The sequence below is a fragment of the Chionomys nivalis genome, chromosome 1 (assembly GCF_950005125.1).
Source record: "Chionomys nivalis chromosome 1, mChiNiv1.1, whole genome shotgun sequence".
Lineage (NCBI taxonomy): Eukaryota > Metazoa > Chordata > Mammalia > Rodentia > Cricetidae > Chionomys > Chionomys nivalis.
Genome location: NC_080086.1, coordinates 168,343,976 through 168,362,076, shown reverse-complemented (window position 1 = coordinate 168,362,076; position 18,101 = coordinate 168,343,976). Strand labels below are relative to the sequence as shown.

Sequence of the window (18,101 nt, the reverse complement as noted above, 5' to 3'; positions counted from 1 at the left end):
GTTATCAGCAGGGCTCATTTCCAGTCATAGTGACTTCCCTCCGAAGGGCCAAGTGCGGCCATATTGCACTTCAAATGATTTGCAAAATAGTTACGGATGTAAAGGAGTTTTCCTGTTAAAAGTCTAAACTTTACACTCAAAAAAAGAGAAAATAGGCAATTTTCAAGGAAAAACAGAGATTGGCGAAGAATCGAATAATTGCGTTTTTACCAAGGCTGTGTGCGCTGTGGAGTTTGTCATGGTAATGGCAAGGCATGAACCAAGGCTTAAAGCCACTAAAATCATATTGAAATGACAGAGAATCTGAATACTGACTATTGGGAGGCGCTTAGCAAGTCTCAGGCGAGTCTTATTTCAGCTTTTATTCTTATTGGAAAGTCCGTGCCTGGTCATCTGCATCAGGAAGATTAATCCTGACGGTCTGAGTTATTGTGGGGAGGGTGCAGTTGGAAGCTGCCATAATATATAAGGCCTTTGAGGTGGTGGCTTGGAGAGCAGGTTGAAAAAATGAAGCCTTGACATGTGACATACAGGTTGGAAATGTGACCAAAAGACAGAGGTATCTAAAGTGCCTGTGATCAGAAGTTTAAGGGAAGCAGGCCAGGCATTGACAGGGAGAAAACTGCTACATGGTTTTGCCTGCCAGTAACTCCGGTGCTCAGATGCGAAGCACGGTGGGTGCAGTGAGCCCCTTTTGGAGTGCAAGACTGAAAACCGAAACCTGTAACCAAAAGTACCCTGTTCTCATGCTCTTCTCATCTATGGACCGGAGGAAGAATCCCAAAGACAATGGAAAGTCTGGCCTTGAATGAACTTGGCTATTCATGAAATGTCTATGCATGCGTCATTGTGCTACGGACTAGGGAGCACATCAGAGCTCTGCCTCTTAGCTGCGTGGCTCTGAGCAAGTGACCGCTAAGTCATAGTTGCCTTATATAAAATCAGCATGATATCTACCTAGCTTCTGTGGTTGTCACGAAGATTATTGATCTTTACAAATAGCCTTACCCACATGGCTAGCGCATCGTATGCACAGCTAATAGCTGTTGTTATTATTATTAGTGATACTCTTAACCATCCTCACTAGCTAAGTAGCAGACACAGGTACATAGCTGGAACTAAAGAGCAATGCCAAGAACAGGAAAGGCAATCATCACCCTGAGAAGAAACTTATCTCAGAATAGTCTGGGGGTCGGGATGCGGCAGCCTTTGGAGGAAGCAATGATGGAGATGAATAAAATGGAAGTTATCCCAACCAGGAGAGGGAGTTTGGGAAAGGGGAGAAGGGGAGATGGGGGGAATGTGTCCGCCACACAGGATGTATCTATCCACACTCAAAAATAAGAGTTAATCGGTAAAAATTTAAGACACACAAAATGAAGGAAATAGCAAAAGGACCAGTGGTTGCCTGTTGTCTGGGTTTCTGTCCTTCCTGGTTCCCACAGTCATTAGGTCCCAAAGAAAAATCACACAGAGTCTATGTTAGTTATAAACTGATTGGCCCATGGGCTTCTTATTAACTCTGATAACTTATATTAGTCCATATTCTAGTATATGTTAGCCCCATGGCTCAGTACCTTTTTCAGCGGGGCAGGTCACATCTTGCTTCTTCTGTGTCTGGACAGGACTGGGGAAGAATGGGCTTCTTCCTTCCCAGAATTCTCCTGTTCTCATTGACCCACCTCTACTTCCTGTCTGGTTGTTCTACCTATACTTCCTGCCTGGCTACTGGCCAATGAGTGTTTATTTAAAACATAATTGACAGAATATAGACTATTGTCCTACACCAGTTGCCAGGAGCTGAAGGGAGGGAGGGAGAATGTGTGGGTGGAACATGACCATCAAAACCATCTGTGAGATGCTGTGATGGTAGATGCATGTTGTTGGGCTTGAACTTAGTGCAAATTGTGGAATCGGGGTGAAATGACACATGAATACAGCTATGGCATCCACTGTGCAGGTATGACACTGTGTGTGGAGTGTAGATAATGGCAGAGGCTGTGCCTGGGGAGGGGACAAAGAGGATATGGCAACTCTGTCATTTCCACTTTTCTGTGACCCTGAAATGAGAAATACAATTTATCAATAGAAAAAAGAGGCGGGGCAGAGGGGTCTGACTAGGTGAGGAAATGAGCCACGTAAGCTCAAGGTAGAAAGGACCTGCTGCAGAGAGGACACGGAGAGCCTGAGAGAAAGGTCTTAGGCATCTTGGGACCTTAACAAGGGGGCTGTATGGGAGGAGCATGGTGGTGCAAGCTGAGTACAGAGGGCTGAGATACAGACACGCTGAGACCGGCAGAGTTGGTATCAAGTATCTCTCTGGTCACGAGAACCCGAGTCAGACAATGACTGGGAGGAAAGAGATCCCGTATGACAATTAGAAAACCTGTCAGGAGAAAGAGAAACTCACAGAAAGACCAAAGACTGCTAAGTCCCAGATACTGCATGGAGGTAGAGTAAATTAGCCTTAAATAGAGTGGTTCCAAGGGCCGGGGCTATGGATGCTTTCATTCATTCCCAACATGTGTTTATCAGACATCGCCAAGAAAAGCCTCTGCCTGGTCCCCAGTGGGGAAAGGTGAGGAGACTCTATTCTTGGTGGTCACAGGAATAGTGTTGAATTTCAGGTAGAAACTACATGAACTTGGGGATTTTCTCCAGATGTTTGAAGACAGGAAACTTGGATTTTTTTTTTTTTTATTTAGAAAGGAAGAGAAAATCTTATAAGAAAGGTCCATGGGGGAAAACCCACTGTCATGGCTCCATAAAAGCTGAAGTCATATCCCCCCTGCACCCCAAAAGCCAATATTAAGAGTAAGAAATCATAAGGGCATAATAAAAACTATCACAGGAAGCAAATTAGCAAAGAGATGGAGGAAGTCCAGGGATGGGTTAGACCAGGAATGGGTTAGGCCAGGGATGGGTTAGACCAGGGATGGGTCAGACCAGGGATGGGTTAGACCAGGGATGGGTCAGATGAGTGGACATGAGAGGTGTGTGGGCACCATCCCGACAGGAGGAACATACCTCCTGTCCAATGCAGGGCTAGCTGGCCTTGGGTTCTCCTGGGCTCGCTCTTTACCCAACAAATGTCTGCTGAGCACCAATCAAGTTGAAGTCTGACCAGAGATGGGAGAAGGGATGGTGATCAGCCGACAGACCCATGTGCATCTCAAAGGACTGTTGGGAACAAGAGAACAGGGGAGCAGAGGAGCAGCCTGCAGGAAGCTGGGGCTTTGGGGGAAGAAACATTGTAGGCATAACCTTGCATAGAGCTCTTCCACCCCTTTACTCACCGTGTTGGTAGACAAATAGGAAGCCAGTGAGAAGAACTAGAGAGTCATCTCAGAGTGGTTTGAGCCACAGTGGGATTTAGGGAGAATAAATCTGATTTTCTCACTGCTGGAACCCTACCTAAGGACTGACCACACAGCTGATGAATTCATTCTTTGCATGGGGGGTGGCGACGTTGGGAGGACAAGGATTTATTTTTTGCTAGTGTCGGTCATCAAAAGCCTACACATGGGGCTGGAGAGATGGCTCAGTGGTTAAGAGCACTGACTACTCTTCCAGAGGACCTGGGTTCAATTCCCAGCACCCACATGGCAGCTCACAATTGTCTGAAGATCCAGTTCTAGGGGATCTAACACCAATGCACATAAAAAAAATAAAAAGTTAAATAAAGCATAAAAATATTTTTTTAGAAAAATCCTACACACTAAAGCTTAATTAGGTTCCTCAATAACCTAGAACAATATATACTAATTTACCCAAATATTGTTTAGACTGTGTTTCTGCTTATACTTAACTACGACCTTATATATTGTATGCGTTGACCTGTTCATGTTTCAAAGTGTGCTATACAGTTACGCTATACTAGAATTAGGTAAATCCCATCAGCATTTGGTTAAAAAAAAAATCTGATCATTTACAGCAAGTAATGAAAGTTAGGCTTGATAGTCTAGCCGGATCTCACGGGCTAGCACAGGGTGTATGCAGGAAACAGATGGTCAAACCAGGAATCAAGGGCTTTCTAAAATCACAGTTCAGATCTGAGGACAAAGGGCACATGAGACCCTGGGCAAGTCCGTCTTCCTTTAACTCTAGACCTTGGCTTCCTCTTGCCTGAGCAATGAGTGTTTTTTCAGGGGAATTAGAGTTCATTTCCTTTGGCTTTTGGTATTGTCTACTATTTGCAATAGGTCATATATTGCTTGTTTTTAAATCAAATAAATAATATGAAATCATAGATTTTTTAAAAAGTTATTCTAAGGCCCTGAGCAATTCACCTTGGGCCAGGCTGGGGGGAAAGACTTAGCTTTCCATTGGATATAAGGAACAAAAGGAAATCATCCCAGATGTTGAATGACAGTAGAGTAACTTAGCCTAAAGTAGAGTGGTCCCAAGGGTCGGGGCTACAGATGCATTTGTCCATTCCCAGAGCATTGCTATCAGGCATCTCATCTGTTCTAAGCTGGGTCTGGGTACCAACGAAAGGATGGAACAGCAGAGTGCAGAATTAGGAAGAGCATAGGGTGTGCGCTCAACATATATAAAGCCAAAAGATGATTAGAAAACTGTGGTTTTGTCACCCCAAACGTAATATGTACCCTCATACTGGTTTGTTCACTAAAGCTGGCATAGGACTTTGGTGTATATCGCACCTAAACCCCTGTGCAGAAAGGAATATCCCAGAACAAAAACGAGTCTATTGGTTTTCCTTACCCACTAAGACTTTCCAAATAAAATATCCTGTTTTAGTTTGGTCTTACTGACTTTGGTTAAAAGATATAATTCTGATTTTCAGTGATAAATAATTAAAAACTTATATTCTCATTGAATGTCACGGCCGCAAATAAAGCTAAGCCAGGTTTCCAGGCATTTTTATTCCTCAGGAAAAGCGATTTTAAATGATCATTTTACAAGCCAGCCGCAAGGCTGGAGGGATGGTACTTGCTGCTTGATTCTAAAGACTGGAGTTCCCAGCACCCATGTCCAGCAGGTTACCAAAGCCTGTAGCTCCGGCTCCAAGGGATCTGACACCCTCTCCTGGCCTCTGTGGTACCCACACACACCCTCACACACCCTCACACAGACATACGTACACAGATGTACAACACAAGTAAGATAATCATTGAAATAAATTAAAAGCTAACCGCACATTTTGTACCGTGTTGTCTTTTCCTTTCCTGGATTGCCATGGCCGCCCAGAAACTCTGCCATACACACACCTTCGATCGTATCCGACTTTCCCGTAACATAGACTCTAAGCTGACATTATCCGAAGCGCTCTTTACTTGGTCACACCTGTGACTCTATAAAGCTTTCTGTGCTGGTGGTTCTTCTCTGTCACTTGGCTTTCTCACTCTAACTTTTTGTGACGACGCCTTTAGAATTGCTAAAAAGGAGACACCTCATTCAGCATATAGGCCTGTAAGCCGAGCTACCTGGGATCCTGAAGCGGGAACATTGTGAGTTCAAGACCAGCATGGGCAGCTTAGTAAGATCCTGTTTCAAAATAAAAGTGCAATAAGGACTGGCTATGTACTTCAGGGTGGAGTACTTGACCATCACACTCGAGGCTCTAGGTTCAAGACCCAGCACCACAGCAATAGATGAAGGAATGAATGAGTTAATGAAATATTATAATAAATAAATATATACATATACAGAGAGTATCTATGAGGTGCAAGGTCTATACAGAACTGTAGAGACCAGCAGTCACCTGTAGGTAGAGTGCCAAGAGTCATGGAGCTCGTACCTCAGGTGGAGTAGAGAGCTCTTAGCCAAAAGCAGAAGAAAGACATTGCAATTGGCAGAAGGGAGTCTGTGCATCATCCGAGAAAATCCTGAATGGATTGTTTCTAAGCAAATGACATTATCTGTACACATTTCAAGTTCAATTACTTTTTAGTCAATTACCTATTTGACCAAATGAATAAGTAAATCAATAAAAATTTTCTTTTGCTTTTTTTTTTTATTCTCCACTAGCCTCATGGGAATAAACAGTTACTCAGCCCTGTTCTGCTGCTTTTTCTCTTTCTGGGTTTTAATCCACACCTCCCAACGCTGCCGGCATCTCTGGCTTCCTCAGGGCACCTCCTTGTATCTGCTGCAGGTCATTGTCTTCTGTGCTCATCGTCACAGAACTGGAGTCCCTGTTTCTGTGTCCCTTCTTCCTCCTGGACTCCCTGTGCTGACTGTGGATGCACGGGCATTTGTATCGCAGAAAGGACCGATCCATTTTCAGGGTCAACTCCTTCCTACTCAAGAATAGAGACGCTCTGGGCCTTTAAGATGTAGCCAGTGAATATGGACCAATAATAATACCTCAGTAGACCTAGCTGAAAAGCATAGGCACATATAAATACAGATAGGAAGAAAATATGTATGCTCTATATAAATGAAGAGGCACCACGAGGCATCATGATCAAAGAAGCCAAGCTTAGCAGTGATAGTCATGGGGTTGTCATTAGGACCTATAGTGCCAATCCTAGGCTTGTCCTTTATGGACTGCCCATTGTTAAGATGGGCAATCCTTCAAATTTTTTGCTTGCCCCTGTGTAAAGTGAAGACAATGAAAGTCTCCACTCCCTAGATCTTTATAGCATGAGAAGAGATAATATAGAAAGCATTGACACAGGGCTTAGCTTTTTGCTTCAATAGACATCGCTCTTAGTCATTAGTGGTTCATTTGATTCTCTGAAACACACACACATTAAAAAAAAACAAAATTAAAGCTGTAATTGCTTTTTAATAGGTATTTTGTTTTTGTACATCTCAGAGAATCGCAGGCGCCCTAAGCTAGAAAGTTGGAGTTTGCTACTTCGTGACAGCTGTGCATGGTGGGTACAATGGGGGTGACAAGGTTCCATCCGACAGAAGAGGTAGCGTGAGTTCAGGCGGAGCCCTTCTTTCCCACATAGCGGGCAGGACCCTGAACTTCAGTGTGCCTCCTGAAAACCAACCTACAGTGCAATCTCTATATGTGCAGAGATCTCCCGTGGCCTCACGTTGTCCACGCCAGGTCCCCTGGCCTCCAAGCAGAGGGCAGCGCCCTCACTTTTCAAGTCATGATCCCAGCAAACGCTTTCTGCACCCAGTGCCGGCTCCTCTTTCCATCAGAAGAAAGGCCTCCATTGTAGGCTCGTTATCAGATTCCGAGACTCAGAGACATAAATAAGGGAAAGAAAACATGCTAGCTGTTTTCATCATTCATACATTTTTATAGGCTTCTGAAATATCTTGGTGATTAGACATTTGAAAGTAAATATTTTTACTGCTCTAGAAAAACAAGCAATTTTTAAAAATCCATTTGATCCACAAAAATTCCCTTCTAGAACATATCATTGACATTTTTTCCCATGATTTAATAGCAAGGCCAGTTGACAATTAAACTACAGACATAAAAACTCTTATTCAGAATGTTTAGATCGCGACCTTGAGTCTCAAGAACAAGTCTTTAAAAATACATTTTAAAATGTCTGAACAGAACATTATTTTCCATTAGGAAGTTAAACGAAACATTCTTTTGAAACTGTATAAATCATTAACATAGTTACATTTGCCAAAAATATTCTCTTAGAAGATTGATTATTCCAGAAAGAAGGGGGTGGGGGAAGGCTAGTCTTTGGTATCAAATTTTGTTTCTGTTAAACAAATTTTGTTTCTGTTCTATTAAAAGTTCTTTTAATAATTAGATTGAAAGCTATTTTAAAAATGTTTCTGTAGCATTTTATGCACATGTTTTATGATTTATTTTTGTTTCTTTGGTATGTCCGTATGTGTATGACACACACGTGTGTTGAGGGAGAGGAGGGCCTCTGAGGCCAGAAGAGGATTTTGAATCCCTCCAGAGCTGAAGGTATGCGAGGTTGTGAGCCACCCAGCTAGGTTTCTGGGAAGAAAACCGAGGTACTCTGAAAAAGCAGGAAGCGGAGCCATCTTAACCATTAAGCCATCTCTCCGTTCTCTCTTTATGCATATTTGAGAGTGTTCCGTTTCCGTCCAGCCTGAGTGTAGGAAATGGACAAACGAGGTGATTTCCAGTGGCTGAGCTGTGAGCGCAATCTCTCCCCTTCAGGCTTGTGCATCTGGACACTTAGTCTCTGGCTGGCAGAGCCGTTTGGAAATGTAGAACTTTTTCCGACAGGGGGCCTCGCAGGAGGAAGTAGAGACATGGAACCGGCCCTGAGAATTACAGACCAGCTCCCTGTCTCGGCTTCCTGACCCCGTGAGATGAGCCCGCAGCCTCACACTCCCACTCCCGCAGACAGAATCTGGTTCCGCCATTGCACCTTTCTCACCATGACGACTTGAATTCCCTAAACCCCAAGCCAGAATGAACCTTCTTCTCTTATGTTACCTCGGCCAGGCACTCTGTATCTCGCCACAAAGTTCACACGCTCATGCCGAATTCCCTTCTATCATTCCCCTCCTCTTTTTCTAGATTGACAGTATCTTTACCTCTGTCAATTCCTAAGTTAAGTGACCCGTCTAAACCAGTTGACTCGAACGTAGTAATTCTTCTGGTCCTGAGAGTACCCTACCCTGTAGCTCAGTTGAGCATCAGGAAGTAGCTCTACCTAAGGGGCACATGTTCAGCCATAACACCAGCGCTCTTGGTAGAAGGAACTGCCATGCTGGTCCATAACTTTATTCCCATCTGAAAAACTATCTGGCATATAAGCTAGTCAGAAGTCCTTAAAACACTAGTGAATTTTTCTTTAAGTTTCTATATATGATGTGTATAAAGAATTAGGCATGGTTTATCTGGGGGGAGACATGGTGATGTGGTGTTTAGGTATTCCGGCGCTGATAGCTACTACTATTTATCTTGAAAAGCTATGCCAATGTCTCTCACTCGTCTTTCTTTAACAGTAAGAGGGAATAATGAAATCTCTCACAGTCAGGACAAGCTTATATATCCATGTGGAGAAATCAACACAATGACGGATGCAGAGATCCAGTGTTACTCAGATTATATCGTTGCTTTGATACAAAGTAAAGTTTTTCCGCATTTGAATGTCATGGCTTTGCTAACTACATTCTCACAGTAAAACTTCTTTCCCTTGGTGATCTCGATATCCACTGCGCTGTGTCTGCAGGGGTGGGAAGAACTAAGCCTTTTGGTTGTCCATGTCAAAGCTTGCTATATGAGGACTTCGAAATCATGCATTCATGATACATACTTTATTTTCAATGTAATAACCATCACATCACTCAGAAAGTCACTTGTTCAGCCAAAATTGTGGAAATAAACATCAGCCCAAAATTTCGTTAAATTTTTGGAGAAAGGAAGCTGTCATTTGTTTGCAACTAACCATGGACCAGGTTCTGGGTCACAGGCCTCAGAGACATTGTCTCTGCTGACTGTCAGAGCAACCCTAGATTTCACGCCGTGTTCTCTGGGTCTGAACATTTAAATAATATTTGCATGTTATTGATCAGGGGTGCAGCTCTGCCTGCCCAACCCAAAGTTTAGGACCTTCCTCTGTAGCAAAGGAGGCGGGGGACATTTTCACGGTTTGACTGATTAGCCGAGCTAAAGGTCCATAGGCGCTCCTTCATCGCCAAATAACTGCACCCGGCGGGGAAATCTTCCAGCACGTGTGTGCTCACAGGCTGGATGAACTGCTCTTCACGGTCCCTGGGATAAACTACTGACCTCTATAGACTCAGTCATTGTGTTCCTCGCCCCCAAAAGACAAAAACCTCCTGTGTGATTAGAAAACGGAAACAGAGGAGGTAAGCTTTCATCCCTTAGGCTAACCAAAGTGTCTTAGACCACTGACTTTTCCCCAAGTTGACTCCGTCACATCACTCATAAAAGCCTGTCCTTGTAGGGGACCACAGATCACTTGGAGACTGTGGCAAACACTATGGACTTTGCTCCAAGAGAAATGTATATCTGCACCCCCGAACCACGGTAGCTTACTTTTTCTGGTACCGTGGATCTCCATCCACAGACCTCCTGGCCCTCTCAACTCAAGGCTAAGAATCTATGATCTAGGGAGTTTTGGCAAAACTTCAATTTGCATATGAAAAAACTTTAAGAGTTTAAGGAGTCACCCCCCCCCCCCCAAGGTCTCTCCTGTCCAAGCTGTGGTGAGCCTGATTACACAGTATGGATAACTGATGGCACCTTGATTTTTCTGTCTGTAAGAGGCTGCTGCTCAGGAAAATGGGGCACACTTTGGGGAAGAATTTACACTAATCTATTTTATATAGCTTTTTTTTTTACATTTAAAGACAACTTATGGATAATATTTCTAAATAAAACTACATTAGGTCATATTGTAATGAACAAAAAGATTTAAGGTAAGGTAGGTGCTGTATTAATGGCTCAGGGATTAAAATGACTTGGTTCAGTTCCCAGCTTGCATATCAGGTGGCTCAGTCACCCATAGCTCCAATTCCAGTGGTTCTGACGCCCTCTTCTGGCCACCACAGGCATTGCATGCATGAGGTGTTCACATAACCAAGCGCGCGGGCGAACGCGCGCGCGCGCACACACACACATATACACACACACACACACACACAATACACAATTTTGTTAAGGTGAGAGGATAGGCCTAATGGGAGCAGCCAGCTTCAGGAAACTGGGACTCGAGCTTGAATGAAGAGGAGGTGAAAGGAACAGAGTTTGCAGCTGGAACTCTCTTTCCACCGATTTTAAAGTCTGCCTATTGACATGATTTCTTTAAATAGTCCTCCGTGGTAGAACTAGGTTGTCAGAGCACTCTGTCCTTAAAGTTTCACGGTAACAAGTCAACCCCACCAAGGGGCTTGTTTCTCTAAGCACATAAAAGGTGAGAGCTAATTGAATTCTCACCAGTAAATTTACCTTTCCCCTCTGCTGTTACTGTCGCTGAAGGGGGGCAGAGCTAATGTGAGACAGAAACAGATGCCATCCAGAGGGCAGGAATATAGTTATGTGGACTCAGGTTCAAATCCTGGCAGGGTTACCAAGTTCAAGTCCACCTGTCCTCCACGACGCCACGTTATCACCTGGAAAACAGCCTCCCGATAGTCTCCTGCCAACACCACACCTGACACAGAGTCCACAGCCAGCATTTGCGCATACTGTTTTCCCCATAGACTAAATTAATATCTCCCAGGAAGCTCAACCCATTGACAGCTGCCCTCTGGGTATCACTGAACAAGGCATTGCCCTTGTGTTGTTAGCCTAGTATCTAGGTGCTACTTGGATCAATTTCGCATTAGTCTGCTTGAAAGCAGTTAGAGAACCACATGAAAGTGTACCTTTTTGTTAAGAGTCTTTACGGTTTTCAGTGGTTTGAAGTTAAAGCAATAGTAAAAGACAGTGTGGTCCCTTACACATTAAGATTTATCTCCAGCAGATGAATCTTTATGTTTATTTTTATGTATTTTTCTTTATATGTTTCAAATACTTTTGCCTTATGAAACCGTAATTTTTCCCATTATATAATTCGTGGCTTCAATGCTATCAAAACAACAGAAGTCTCTCAGTAGCAGCTATATGTGTGCGTGTGTAGTATATGTATATATGTATATATCTGTATATGTATATTCTATATATACACATGATGAAAGTTATGAGTCTGATTTTTACAAAATAATTTTGAATCATTTTATTCCAAGTAACTGTTTTTACCTATTTTAATCATGAAAAAGTTGACATACACAAAATAATATGATACGCTACAGAGAGAGGGGCCCTAACTCATCGTAATGCACAGCCCTATGCGCTCCTAACCTCACTTTGCAATGCCCCGAGTGCCCTGAAGGCTCCTCTCCAACGCCTTCTTTGGCTGCTCTACTTAGGTAGGTAGCCAGGGTTCTGAATAATCCATTAAGTTAAAACACCATACTGAATGAGGACACTCGACTTCAGTAATGACTTTGAGAGAGCCTTGTTGTGAGGCATTCACAAAGATTACCTGTAGACTCTCGGGTGAAGATGGTAATGACTGCCCACTTCCTCAAGAGGGCTTGGAGATTTGCCTTTCTGAAGTCAGAGGAGCAAAGGATTCACATGGTATCTCCTGCTAGGAACATCAGTGAAGCATGCCGTCCTATGAACAAAAAAATTCTCATCCAAAGGCGGAAAGAAAAAAAAATGTAACAAAGACTATCAAGTTCTTTTTTGTTGTTGCTGTTTTCTCTTGTGGGTTTTGTTGTTGTTGCTTTTTTTTTTTTTACTATCAAGTTTTTATATCAAGTCTGTCACTTTGAATTTTTCTCACCCACCAGTCCATCTGAGAGATGCGCATTTGTTACCGCCATTTGGCCAGGTGGACCTAGCAGGCAGGAACGATTGTAGAATATTCTAGAATGTGCGCTAGGGGAACTCTCACTCAGTTGTTTGGGAGTGTTCTAGTGAGGTTCTTGACCTTATCATCTCTCAGGTCCAGAGCAGTGCTGGAGGACACTACCCTGGGGCTTGGAACCCTCGTGAGCTGGGAGGAGGCAATGGGTTCCCTTCATCTGGGAAGAAGGTGACAGAGCCGTGAGCCGGCTTCATGAGTAACACCAGATCCCCGCTCTGGCTGGCTGTGCCGAGAACGGTGTTCTTTGGCAGTCTTAGAGATGTGCTTTAGTTTGTCATAACTCTGCATTAATTCAGACACCTCTGGCTTTGAATTCTTAATTATTTATAGCAGGCTTAGGAAAGTATAACTCGGAACTATATGTAAATAAAGGATTTCATTAACATGTGAAATATGTAAGCTACATTCCAAGGCTTTGTTTTTAAACATCGGAGAACACGTCCTTGTAAACGTTTTAAAAATAACTCTAGAAACATTTGCTTTTATTGAAAAGCTCCTTTCCTGATCAGAAGTCGTTGTTCCTTTGTTCATTTCTTTCAGCACACACCTGATTCCTCTGTTAGTCTGGTAAAAGCTGGCAGATACTCCTGCACATTTTTTTAAGGCCATATTTCTGTTAAAATGTCTCTTCATTTACACTGGCCTCTTCTTCCAGCAAGTCTAGATTAGTGCGATCTCTGCTATTACATTTAAGGTAATAATCATTACTTAGTACGGAATAACCAAGTTTAAAATAGGGGAGTCAAGCCGGGAGGTGGTGGCGCACGCCTTTAATCCCAGCACTCGGGAGGCAGAGGCAGGCGGATCTCTGTGAGTTCGAGACCAGCCTGGTCTACAAGAGCTGGTTCCGGGACAGGTGCCAAAGCTACAGAGAAACCCTGTCTCGAAAAACCAAAAAAAAAAATATATATATATGGGAGTCTAGTGTCCAACTCAGTCCCTCCCTACCTTCCATACAGTTCCTTTGTATGAATAAAACTCTTGGTAAAGTACACATCAGCCCCTATAAATAGCAGCGTAAGCCTGTCCATTCAAGACAGTCTCCAGAGAGTGCATTTTAAGCCCACATTGTTTAGAATAGGAAACATTTCTGGTGCTCATATTTTCCGTTGGGGATGACACGGATTGCTCCATGTCACACACCTTCCCTGGCTCCCATCTTCCTGCGCCCCTTAGGAGTCCAACTAGGAGATTCTAGGGGATCACTCAGTATGTACTTCTGATTTTTCTGTGGGTGCCTTGGGAATTTTACGGACATCTTGGGGCTCTACAAACGAAGCCTTTGAGAACTCAGAGAGCGGAATCTGCCGCTGGGTGACAAAGGAGACCTTTCTTTCTAGAGATGGCCGCTCAGGTGTAACCACAGTCAGCTCCACCGTAGACTCCCACAGGAAACCTCGCGCCCGCTGTTGGCAGGTCTCTCCGGGGAACTCGGGAGACTAATAAGGAAAATAAGTGGGCAGGAAGTGAGTGAGCACACAGGCAGCATGAGATGAGAGGTTATCATGCTGGTTCCAAGACCGGGGGCATCCTCAGGTCGAATTACGCAGCACCTTTCCCAAGGCACTATTGGCAGCTCTAGTAGCTGCGAGCCTCTGCCCACGCCCACTCCTTCCTTGAACGGATCCTCTGTTTCTGTATTCAAAGCTGCTGTGTAAACCTTTATTTTTTTAAGCGGGGGAAGGGGGGGCTCTTGGGGAGATGTAACGTCTCCTCTTTATTTCTCTTTCCTTGATGAATAAGAAAAGAACTACTGTTGATGGGACCCAGCTTTGTGTTTTATTTTGTTTCTCATTTTTAATGATGTTATAGACAGAGTTGACATAATAAGCTTCTAATAGCCGTCAACCCTCCTGTCTTACCATGAAAGCTACCCATACCAATTAAAGGTATTTTCTCTGAGCCAGTATCTGCATGCATATCCTGGCTACTCGGGGAATGCTATCACTACAGCTGCTCCGTGCCTCCTGATCGGAGCAAAATGAAGATTTTGTAAAATTAAAGACTGCAGCAGGGTGGAAAGTCCCAAACCTTTTAACTCTTAAGCACCTCACATCACTGGCACTGACATAACAATGGCCTCACTGAAGCACTGTGGTAGAGCTGAACTAAGGGGGTTAAAGGGCCAGTTCCCGTGAGAACCGCCTCAGGGTTACCCATAAGGGCTGGTTCTGGTGTTCTGCTGGTTATCCATTCGAAACGAACACATTTGTGCTCACAGTCTGAGAAGGGGCTGAAGGTGCAAATCGTTGGACAAAGACTTGGAAACAACCAAACCAAAGAGCAACCAGCTCTTTGTATAGCTCATAGTCTTAAGCATAGAACTCATGTTCTCCCACTCTTACTAACTTTTAGTTACCATGCATAACTCCAGCTCCAAGGGATCTGATGCCCTCTTCTGGCCTCTGTAAGTAACTGTACTCACACATATGCACGTACCGCCACACAGACATACATGTATACGCATAACTAAAATGTATTATATATATATGTGAAATATATGAAAATAATCTATAGATCAAGGATGACAGAAAGGAGAGTAGATATAGCTTTAGGAGATCATTTACACAGTTAACATCTTTTTAGGTGGCTGATGATGTGGAAAAAATACCACCCAAAGTGTAAATGATACCATATTACCCCACTATTTCTCCCCAGGGCTTACATCCAAAGAACATCATACCCTCCCATAGACAAATCTGAACACCAGTGTTCATTGCTGCTTGATTTTTCTAGAGCAAAGAATTGGAAAGAACTAATTGTCCATCAACAGATGAATGGCTGATAAAAACTATATATACAATGCAATACTATCCAGCTCTCAAGAAAGATGAGATCACCAAACTTGCAGGAAAATGGATGGAATTAGAACGTTGTATTATAGAGGTCACACAATCTCAGGAGGGGAAATGCAGGTTCTCCCTCATATGTGGAATCTAGCCAATAATACATGTTCTTCTGTAAACAAATCACACATGGGTACAGAATTAGCATGAAGACAAAATAACAAGAAAGGCTAAATACCGGGGATGGCGAAGGGCTAAACACGGGTAATAGAGATGAATGGTGAAAGAGGGTGGAAAACTAGGCTTTTCTTTCTTTTTATCTTTAGTTACGTCATAGATTGTTCACATTTTCAGCAGTGGGTAACTGTCTAAAAATATATTTGATAAAGAAAGTATGAAATCCAATGTAAAACTTTACAACTTTCATTCCTAATGGCTGCTGTAACTGTATATAAATTCACTGAATTATATAGTTTTTGAGTTAAATTAATTTCAACACGTGATTTTTTTGCAACTTCTTTTTAATGAGTTTTTTTTTTTTTAATGTTTTGGTGTTTTGTTTTGTTTTAAGGGTAAAGGGTGAAGCAGGCGGACCTGCACTGTGCTGATGAGGCATGGTGACTCACGACCTTCCAATTCCTTTCTGTGTAAATGTGTGGGGAGCTGCAGACTGCGCTCTGGTCATACACTGTGTTTAAAGGAAACTAGGACTTCTCAGCCTGTTTCCTTCATCCGTCTCTCTGGCCCTCAGGCATTCCAGATGCTATCAAATGTCATTCCTCCTAGAACGTGTTACTTCTCCAAAGAGCTTAGGACCCAAAAGCCATTTTATCTTCCTTTTCCTGAAGTTTGGAACGAAGGAGCAGACTGAAAAGACTTGGAACAGGGAGGGATATAATGTTGCTATTCACAGTCTGACTTGGCTTCTGAGCAGGCAGCAGCAATGAAAAGGGCTCCCTGCTTGTCCATGCCGCTAATCTCCTGCCTAAGCCTCTTGTAACAGGGAGGAAAGGTTCAGACACACAGAAGGACTGATTTCTCCCCTTGGGTCTCACATAACGCTTTTAGCATGCGGGAATCAGTACTGACAATTTTGAATTTGTTAGGTCTCGAAACCTAGAACAAGCCGGCAGAGGCGGTACATGCTTTTAATCCCAGGCAGAGGCAGACGGAGTTCTGTGATGGAGGCCAATCTGGTGTACAAAGATACAAAGTGAGTTCCAAGACAGCCAGGGCTTTTACACAGAGAAACCCTGTCTCAAAACCAACCACCAAAAAAAAGTAAGAAAGAAAAAAGGAAGGAAGGGAGGGAGGGAAGGAGAGAGGGAGGAAGAAAGGAAGGAAGAAAGCTAAGGAACCCAGGGCAAATGGTTAACTAAGGTGCCTATTTAACATAGCAAAGCAGGCTCTGGCTGGGGTCTCTCAGTCCCTACTGAGCTCACTCCCCCTCTGTAACCCAGCCATTTTGGTCCTTTTGGACACTTGGTCTCTAGCCCCCCCCCCTTTTCTCTTCCTTCTCTTCCTCTCTCACTCTCCCCCACCCCCTCCTCTCCTGACCTGGTTCAGCCTGGACCCTTCCAGATGCCTCTGGCTATTCTCTCCCTCATATCTACAGTAAGTCTCCTCAGCCACACATACCTAGGAGCAGTCATGGCCTTATTTTTTTTTACCCAGTATTCATGTATATCCACAGACCAAACAGAAAATAGGCCCTAGATCACAAACTACAACTCCTCCAGGTCTAGCACACAACACTGAACAATATACAATATTTGTATATTTCAGTATTTGTATCTGTGTGCCGGCAGAATTTAGTTAGATTTGCTAAGTTGCATAAGCAGAGGCAGAAATGTTAGCAACCTTTGGCGTAGCCTCCAAGAAGTGACCATTAGGATCTTTCGTGAAGTTCCATCACTCCCAACTGAGCCTTCCAGCCACCGGATCTGAATCCTCTATCTTCTGCTCTGGATGTATGAGGAGATGGGCAGCGTTTATTCTTCAGATTATCGCTGGACTTTTGTATCATATAATTTTGGCCATTTGCACTCGGTTGCACTGTGGGAGGAAGCGATAACAATAAAGGAAGAGTCCATTTCCTGGTTTGGCTGTAGCACTTGAGCCCTGAGTATCATTTGCAATTGGTATCTGCATTGTAAAACCAGATAATGGTCAAATTGAAGGGTTCAGCCCCAAGCCTCTGGAGTCCAAACGTGAGCGGACCGTATAATCAAGGCTTTCTCTAATGAAAGGCCAAGCCTGCGGTTGGGTGCAGTAGAGTGGTCCAACTAATCCCAGGAGGATGGGAGAAGCAGTCGATGACCTCATGCTAGTATTTACCAACTCTTTCTGAAACAGAGAATGGCTAACATGCAAGTCGGATCTGCAGCTGAGACGCTAAATGGTTTCTAGTGTTGGGAATTATGATGGAGGAAGACAGGTAAGAACAAGGGGGAAAGCAATACACTACAACTAAAACTTAAAAAAAGAAAAATCAAGTTGTGTAGATTTTATTTTTAGTAAGGATCTTCTTTTTTCGTCTTTTCATAAACAGTTCTGCTTGTACTAAGTGGGAGGGATGTGCCTAAATTGAGTTTCTTCATTACAGAAGTAGACGTTGTTCAATTCTCTAACACTAAGTCTGTAAATAAAGTTAATGAGCTAGAACATTAAGCATTGTGGGCCTCAGAGAACAATTGGAAGAGCCTCAGAATTGTGTCTGTTAATTAATTTCATTTCATCTTTGATTCTTCAATCTGCTGGGAGTCAGAAGGAAAGATAATTTGGAGGTGTCCTAGGAAGGTCCCAGATTCTGCAATGTCCGGGAGAATCTCAAGATCCGTCAGCCCTCTCTCCTTTGAACCATAGTTTAGAAAGCTGTATTCAGATTGCATGTCATTGGCTCTCAAATTTAAAGTCAGTGCATGTTTTAAAAAAGTATCTCCATTTTATGTTCTTTAAATTGAAAAGCTTTCCACATCAGCCCTGACTTATATATGTG

General features: G+C 43.3%; 1 protein-coding gene across 4 annotated transcripts in view; it reads left to right on the top strand.

The window, feature by feature from the left end:
* Cald1 (caldesmon 1) overlaps positions 1-18,101 on the top strand; it is a 189,754-nt gene that overhangs the window by 90,201 nt on the left and 81,452 nt on the right. The window lies entirely within an intron of this gene.